An 8838-nucleotide genomic window follows, 5' to 3' on the forward strand; every position below is an offset into this window, starting at 1 on the left:
AAGGGCTGGAGAGAGAAGCAAAATACCCCAAAAAAACCAAAAAACCCAAACCCAAAATAAACAAACAAACCAAAAAACCTCCTCCCTAAGCTTACCTTTAAAGAGGGCTCAGAAGCACAGCCAGATCTTCATTTCCCATCGGTTGCACTGCTTGGTTTATCATGCCTCTAGACTAGTACTCACCTCCTGCCTTGCCTTCCCCCTTTTCAGCTTCCTTTCATGTGTAGTGTTTTCCCCATTAGATTGTAAGTTCCCTGAGGGCATGGACTCTCTTTTCTTACTTGTATCCCCTGTGCCTAGGATGGTGACTAGGACATCAGAGGCCTTTAATAAATGTGTATTGTATTGTACTGTACTGTTACCCTTGGAGAGATCAGTTTCAGTTGAATGATCAGAAGGTAAACTACAACAGGCCAAGAAGTAAGTGGTAAGGAAGGAAATGGAGACCATGAGTGTAAGAAGTTTCTAGGAGTTTTGTGTGTTGTAAGGAGAGAAGATGTGGGACAATAATTTAAAGGAATGTCAGAGCAAAGTAAATACACACACACACACACACACACACACACACACACACACACACACATGGACCTATGCATGATTAATGGCACTAGGGAAGGTCCCAGCAAACAAAGAAATATTGAGGATGATAGAGAGAAATGCCTAAAGGCAAGTTTCCAGAGGACACAAGAGGAGATAGAATTACAGGTACAAGTAGAGGGCTTGGCAGTGGCAAAGGGAAGGACCACATCTTCCTTAGAGACCAGAGAAAAGTAAGAAAAAATAGGAGAAACTTGGTCCAAATTCAGTGAGATTAAATTTCACAGGGATAAATAAAAGTCCAGCTTTACAAGTGTGGGGAAGGGGAGGTGTGACAAGAAAGCAGTTCATCTGACAATGATCTGGGAGTTTTAGTGAATTGCAAACTCAATAAAAGTCAACATTGAGAGATGTCAGAAAAAGAAACGAATCCATGCTAGGGTTGATTGGGAAGTGCAGTGTCTAGGACTAGGGACACGGGAGCCCAGCTGACCTCTGTCCTGGTCAAGCCACATTGGGAATATTGTGTTCAATTCTAAGGGCCACATTTTAGGAGAAACATTGTTAAGCAATATAGAACATCCAGAGGAAAATTATCAACATAATGAAGGAGCTCAAGACCAGTTCATATGACGATTGATTGAAGTAAGTGGGGATGTTTAGCCCAGTGGAGAGAAAACAGTTAGGACATTAGGGGAAGGGACATCATATCCTGCCAGAAGGTTTACCTATTACTCAGGCAGATCCTAGGGATGAGCTGTCCCTCCCCAGGCTCGATTGCCTTCCTCTGAAACGTTTTTGTGCCTTCCCTCTGACACTATCCCCAATTTATCTTATATATGTATTATTTGTACATTGTTATTTGCATGTTGTCTCCCTAATTAAATGTGAGCTCCTTGGGAGCTGGGATGTTTTTTTTTTTACTTTTTTGCGTGTCTCTAACAGCACAATGCCTGGCACATATTAAAGTTCTGAGTATGGTAGGAGCAATGCCTGTTTTGTGTAGGCCAAGCTGATTCTTTAAGGAGACACAGAAGCCATTTGGCTTTCTTGCTGCCTGAGGCATAAAAGGTCCAGCCAACGTGGGATTTAGTATCAGAAGTTTCGCTGGAGTTCTTAGTGCCCTGCGGGGAATACCTTCCTGACCTGTGCTGCATTGCTATAGTGACTGGAGGAAGAAGGGAGTGGTGTTTTTAATCTATGTCAACATCCTTTAAAAATTGCATTCTTTTAATCTCTCATCATCAGTAAAGTTGTTTTTTAATTGCATTTTGTGGTTCATGAGTTCCTTATTGTAGTCTAACCCCTGAGCCTGAATCACTGGACTGGACTACATATGAGGATGGGGATTAGTATTAAGAATAAAACAGCCATATTCTGAACTCCTTAATGAAGGAGGAAAAATTACCTGGGTGCTGGTGAATGATTGTAACAAGAATCTGGGTAGGGGAATATAGGATGGTTGAAATGAAATTGCAAGAAAGAAAGGTCATTGAGAAACAGTGGCAAAGGGATGATGGACTGTATCAATGAGTTGCAAGGGGTATGCTCTTCTTCTGGTCTTGGAGGAGTATGAGAGAAGGTACAATCCAATATTAGAGAGAGTGGCCAAAGAAAGTATTTTCTGGAAGCCAGATTTCAGTTTGCTCAAGAAAGGTGAACAGATTTAGGAAGAAGGGGAGTTTGACAATAATGTGGGAGATGGTGGTGGGGTGTCGATGTTGATAGTAATGATAGTAGTGATACATGTTGGAATGGAAGGGTAAAGGAAGATACGGACTATGGAATGGTAGGGCTGAAATGTATTGGGATGAGAGTATGAGGAAAAGAATCAGGGGGAAAGGGATTTTAACCTTAGCAGATTGGCAAGTGTGAAGCACAGAGAAATGAGAAGAAAGAACTAGAAAATTTCCCATCACAGGACAGGGAAAGAGTCAGTTAGCCAGGCCTATAGGCACCCCTAGGCTTCTGCGAAGCCTGAACACTGCTTCTGTGTGGCAGATGTAGCATCTGTTTCTTTAGTAGCTGGTCATTCTAAACACAGGAGAGCTGGAGGTGTAAGAGGTGAAGGAAGGCATGCTCTCTGACTATCTGAGTTGGTAAATAACTGATTTCAGGTGCCCCACGCTTAACTGAGTATATGTGTTACCAGTCCTGTAGCCCCAAGACATTAGGGAAGAAAGCATACCTAGAAGACACTATTCAGAGGAGACACACAGTTGGTCTTAAGCCTTTGGGACCATTGACACCCTGAGGCCTGGGACCTCTGATTTGTCTCCTCAGGATCCAAGATGTTCATTGTCTATTCCCAAAGAAACTCAGTAGAGTCTTTTTTTGCCTTGTTCTGCCCTGTGAAATCAACAAAGATCCCCACCAGTCCTGCTTCTTTATTCTACTTACTCAGTCTCCAAAATAAATCTAATTTCTTTTCTGACCTGAAGCTCACATGAAACTCCTTAGTTCCTGGCATTTGAATTACTCCAAATATATCCTTTGGGTCCTTCTCAATTGAACTGCTTGCCTTTTACCTCGGTGACAATTTCATCTCTCAGAAGGTAGAGGGATTGACTTAGTTTCTCTAGACTTAATTTTGACCTATAAGAAAGAACAAGTTGGAGTGGAAAGGGCAGGAGGCTTGGGAGAGAGTGATGCCACTATAGTTTAGACTTCGAGATAGCCAACGAAGAAAATGCCAGGGATAATCTGGCAGGCCCCCTAGACTTTCAGAAATCAGAGTTCAAAAAGTTCAGGGAAAGAATAGGCAAGACTGTAGTGCCTGGGGCCTGAAAAGAGAAGATGATTCCAGAGGGATGGAGGCTCTTAAACCTGACATTTTCACTGTAGATTGGAAATGATCCTAATGAGCAGGAAAAGACAAGGTACCTAAAAGCCAGTGTGGCTGCACAGTTCATTTTCTAACGAGCTCAGTTTTTAAAAGGACCCTGTAATGCTGCACACCAGGGCTCAGCGACAGAGAAGCCGCTGTTATGTCTTCAGGAGCCTTTTTGAGGTAATTTTTCTTTTTTGCCATTGCAAGAACAAAGGTTGTGGATACCGTACTGCATCCGAAGTCAGGAAGACTGGTTCAGATCCTATCTCAGGGATTCACTAACTCTTTTACCTTAGGCAAATAACTAACAAAATCTCTGATTCTCAGTTCCCTGATCTGTAAAATGGGACTATGAATAGTAGCTATCTCACTGGGTTGTTGCTAGGATCAAATGAGATAACATAAAGAAAGTGCTGTGAAAACCTTTTAAGGTTTTAAGGCTTTAGCCTTGTGAAACTGCAATGTACCCTAAGGGAGAGACAAGAGGTAACGTGTGCTGCGCAGATCATACCAACAGCACCACCTCCATCACTGCCTCCCCTCAGACACTGAGCCTAAGGAAAAGCAGTGTTTCACCCCACCCTCACCCCTACATGCACACCCAATGGCTCTACTTCCAGCCCCTAAAGCCACCATCATGGAGGGAAATCCATGGTGAAGAAGGAACCAGTTATTATCAACTGCCATCCACAGAATGCAAACAAGTCAGCTAAACAAAGCACTAAGACACTCTGAGAGACAGACAGGAAATGCCACGTAGCAGCCAATTCAAAACATTGTCACCTCTTCAGGTACCACCTCCCCCTACGCTCCAGTGGAGACTGTTCAGGACCCTGAACTGAAGAGACCCAGACCCCTATATATGTGTGTGTGTGTGTGTGTGTGTGTGTATGGGACATATGGGGTGTTCTGGGAGGACTAGCACCTCTGGTGTAAGGACTGCTCAGCCCTTTTCAGGTCTGCTCATCCTCCTTTGGTGCCCCCTGGCACTCGTCTCTCACCTGTGGCTCCAAAAAGCTGTAGCAGGCACAGACACCACACTCCTGTAAAATCATCTCAACAGACAGGCTGCACCAGGTTGAGGGTAATCTACAGGCCTCAGACCTGTTAGTGAGTTAGGGGGAATGTCTATCCTAACCATGTGAAGACTTCCCTGGCAGAATGGGTGAATGAGAATAATTTTTTCCAACAGCCATGAGGGTAACTGAAGCACTTAGAGCTTGGTCAGATATTGAAGATGCCAGGATCATACACTCCATCCTGGACCATCACCAGTTGTCTTGACTTTTGTCTTAGCATTGGACTTCAATGACTCTGGAAGAGTCTGGAAGCCAATGACTTTGTGCAATTCTGCCTCGCTTAAATCCAATTCACGAGTAAGTCAAGCTATCACCCTGTGATGTCATTGGTCCCCTTCAGAAACGAAGGATGAACAATAATGTGTATATCTATATATCTATATATTTGTCTATCTAGTCTTACTGAAAAAGGTCAAAGAGGGAACTATAGGACTAGGGCTGGTTGAGAAGAACTTGTATACCTACATACATATATACACACATGTGTGTCTATATATGTGTGTGTATATACACACATGCATATATATAATATATACATATTCATATATACACATATACATATATACATATATATGGAGGGGGAGAGAGAGAGGGAGAGGGAGAGAGAGAGAGGAAGAGAGAGAGAGAGAGAGAGAGAGAGAGAGAGAGAGAGAGAACATAGTTATTTGCAGGTTGCTTCCCCATTAGAATGTAAGCTTCTTGAGGGAAGGAACCATGGTTTTGCCTTTCTTTGTATCCCAGGGCTTAATATAGTGCCTAGCACATAGTCGTTGCTTAACAAGTGCTTGCTGATTGAATAAAATATGATAGCCAGAGGTAAACATAGTTTAAAATTTAAAAGAAATTTAGTGCAAAACCCTAAAAGTGGGTGAAGCAGGATAAATAATGACAAATAGAAGGGTTTAAGTCTACAAAAGAGTTACAAAATTTCTTCTCAACAAATCCTGGCCCTAAGTTTGAGCTGTAGGAAAATATTTTTGTTAGCTACCTCTTTGCCACTCTTTAATTAGATGCTATTTCTTATGTTCATTCAGCTCTAGCTCTCTGGTTGGTTGACTATGGTTAGTAAAGTGATTTGGCACCTTAGCCTTCCAGAATCTGCTACTCAAGTCCACAAATGCAGGTATAGGAATCCAGGGTATCTGATAACTTTTCATCTCACGTGTTGTCCTTCCCCTCAACTCCTCCCCTGCCCACACGGATGCTTCCTTCTGGGCTTCCTAGGCTTCTGTCTCAACTTGACCTACTTAGACTTAGTAGTTGGGAACCAGGGGAAGAAATACTCTTGTTCCTTTTGATGAAAAAGAGTTTAATCCATTTGGTCTCCCAAGCTGTCTTCCCCTGGGACTTTAAATCTTTGTTTTTCTGGAGATATGTGACCCCTAGAAGTTATTTCTCATCATCCGGTTGTCCTTTCTATTCATGGTTAATTTATCTGAAGCAAATTCCTTTAGGTGGACTCAGTGACTAGCTTTGTTTTAATGATAAAATCTCTTTATTCCCTTGCCTCAGATGGGCGTGGGATCCTGTGGCTCTGAGACAATGAAATTACACTTCTTTGATAAATCTTCCTAAGCCTGGTACCCTCCTCCTATATCTAGAGCAGAGTTTGTTTCTTAGGCTGATTTTCTGAATCCTTTGGTGGCTCATTCTCTTTAGCAGTGTTGCTAGATACATCCTAGGGCCAGTGGACATTGAGTACTAGAGTTATAACTAGATATTCTTTTTTGAAAGGAGGGAATTATTTTAAAAGATGGTGATCAGAGACATAGCTTCTACTAACCCTACTGGCTCATAGCCATCACAAACCTTCTCCCTGGTGGTGCTAATTATACCCAGATCTCAGGGCAGCTAAGAAGAATCACAGTCCCAGACACATGGAACACACTTAGGGAAACACAGACAGCACATTGCCTCCTTGGAACAGGACATACTGACACACAGAAGGGAAAACATTCGGGAACGTCAAGCCACTACAATGATTCTATGATAAGAACCTTTACCTGCCTCTTCTCTCTTCACTCTTAATTGCTCTCTGGGCTGTCTTGTGAGGGCCAATTTTAATCTGTCATCAATGACTGCATTACTTCTCCCAGAACACAGCTCTGATATGGATGGAAACTCCAGGCCTGTCTCTTGGCACACTTTGCTACCTCTGCTCTCTTCTCACCCCTTCATTTTTACTGCATTACCTTCCATGCTGTGCTAACCCCCATAGCCTCCAAGTTCTTCCCCAGGATGTCTTTCCTTCATTTGCCAAAATTTCTTTGAACAGAGATGGAGAGCCACTTAACTGCCAATTCTTGCATGAAACAGGTTTCAGAAAAAATCACGGCAGTTTTCAGAGGAGTAGGTCTAGGCCAGAGCACAAGTTGAGGCCTGCTCTGGTCCTGCCATTAAATTGTTGGGCCATCTCTGGTAAATTACTCTACAGACTTCAGTTTCCATATTTGTAAAAGGAAGGGATTAGACCAGGGATTTCTAATCTGGGACCCATGAACCTGTTTTGAAAAATATTTTGGTAACTGTATTTCAAATCACTTGGTTTCTTTGTAACCCTATGTATTTTATTTTATGTATTTATAAACATTAATCTGAGAAGGAGTCTGTAAGCTTCACTAGACTGCTGAAAGGATCCATGGAAATAATATTAGCTAACATAACTCACTATATGCCAAATACTGTGCTAAGCATTTTACAATTATCTTATTTGATCCTCACGAAATCTCTGGGAGGTAGGTGCTATTATTAACTCCATTTTACAGATAAGGAAACTGAGGCAAACAGGTCACGCTTGAACTCAGCTTTTCCCAACTACCAGCCAGGAGCTCTAGCCACTATGCCACCTAACCGTTCAACACAAAAAAGATGGAGAACTCTTGAGTTAGACAATCTTTGAGGTTCCTTTCTGTTCTAACGCTATGTAATTCTCTATATGTTGTGAGAGGATTCTGGGAAGATGGCAGAGTAGGTCAGAAAATTCCAAGCTCTCAAGATTTTCCCCCACAAAAGAGTTAAAATAGCATCTTAAGGCGAACAAAATGTGGGTGGAGACAAAGAAGAATAGGGGCACAACCAAGATCTTCCTGGGACAATTTGAGAAGATCTGAAGAAAAATCCACGGACCAGGTTTGGTCCCTGCAAGGAGTAAACACTTCCAGGCTAGGTTCTGTTTTAACCAGGAGCAGGCAAGCCACTTAAACAACTAGCAGCAAACCCTGGGGTTAGTTGGTTTGAGAGGCTGCCTCAGCCCCAGCCACTGGAACTTTGTACCCCAGGATAGTAAGGGGAGCCCAGGAAGATTGTGGGAACCTCTGCTGATGAGGAAGGCCAGACCCAGCTGTGCTGCCAAGAGTGGTAGGGACAAGAAGGAACCAGCACGTGCCCGGTGAGTGCAGAAGCAATGGGGCAGAAAGCTCCTGGCTGTAGGCACTTACAGGAAGTGGAGGTTTGGCTTTGGTTCTAGGCTAGAGGGGGGAACTGAAGATCTGGGGCAAGGGGCACCATTTCCCATACCCCAGGGCTAGAGGTGATTACAAAAGTCAAGTTATTACCACAAGAAATGCACAGGCAAAGGAGAAAGAATCCAACCATAGAAACCTATCATGGGAATAGAGATGACCGGGGTTCATCTTCAGAGGAAGATATTGAAGTAAAGAAACCCCCAAAGAGCAACATCAAATGGTCACTTGCCCAAAAAGAATTTATAGAAGATCTTAAAAAAGACTTTAAAAATCAAATGACAGAGATGGGGAAAAACTAAAAAAAAAAAAATAATCCAAGAAAAACAAGAAGGTTATGAAAGGAAAGTCAACCAATTAGAAAAGGAGATCCAGAATCTCAAGGGGGAAAATGACACATTAAAAGTTAGAATTGGCAAAGTAAAGCCAGTGAAATTATAAGAGATTAAGAAATAATTAAAGAAAACATGAATAAAGAAAAACTAGAAGAGAAAGTGAAATATCTTATAAGAGAAACAACAGATTTGGAGAATAGATCAAGAAGAGAAAACAAAAAAAAGCCTGAAAGTTATGATCAAAAAAAAATCTTGATACAATAATACAAGAAATAATTAAGGAAAATTGTCCTGAAGCATTAGAACAAGGCAGGGAAGTAGAAATAGAAAAAATCCATCGCACACCACTTAAAAGAGAAAACTATGAGGAAAACTCATGGGAATATCATAGGCAAGTTCTGAAAGCCCCAGCTCAAGAATAAAATATTAAAAACATCAAGATTAAAACAATTTCAATATGATGACACCACAATTAGAATTACACAAGACCTAGCAGCAGAGACATTAAAGGACCTCAGGTCTTGGAGCACAACATATGGAAGAGCAAAAGACCTGGGGCTCTGGCTGAAAATATCACACCCTTCACATTTCAGTGT

The sequence above is a fragment of the Trichosurus vulpecula genome, chromosome 3 (assembly GCF_011100635.1).
Source record: "Trichosurus vulpecula isolate mTriVul1 chromosome 3, mTriVul1.pri, whole genome shotgun sequence".
NCBI lineage: Eukaryota > Metazoa > Chordata > Mammalia > Diprotodontia > Phalangeridae > Trichosurus > Trichosurus vulpecula.